We start from the raw sequence: 469 nt of genomic DNA on the forward strand, positions 1-469 counted from the left end.
TCGGCCTCTTGCACTGCAGAAATCGAACCCGAGGCCTCATGAGTGCTACACAGGGGCTCTGCCACCGACCCACATTTCAATTCCCAAACCCTTAAATATGGCTTTGGAGAAGTGAGTTTTTTTAGTGTGGTCTGGGATGAAATCAAGATTTAGAAGGTGCACTCACTTTTCTGCAAATGTTTTCTTCTGGCTCAATTCAATGATCAATTGTCAATAAACCACTAAACCAGACAAAGGCACCATATTGGTACATAGATGCTCTTTTCAACATACTTTGAGGAATGACAGGGTTTGATTATATGTGCACTCTCTGAACATAGTTCTCAAAGTTAGACCGGCTGGATTTAAATTTCCAGAGACAACATAAACTTGCAGGCACAAATGAATAATGACATAAACACATGGCAAGACCATCATCTGGGACCCAGTGTGACTGAGGTGATTTCTGAAAAATTAGAATCCAAACCAA

The sequence above is a fragment of the Myodes glareolus genome, chromosome 23 (assembly GCF_982192425.1).
Source record: "Myodes glareolus chromosome 23, mMyoGla1.1, whole genome shotgun sequence".
NCBI lineage: Eukaryota > Metazoa > Chordata > Mammalia > Rodentia > Cricetidae > Myodes > Myodes glareolus.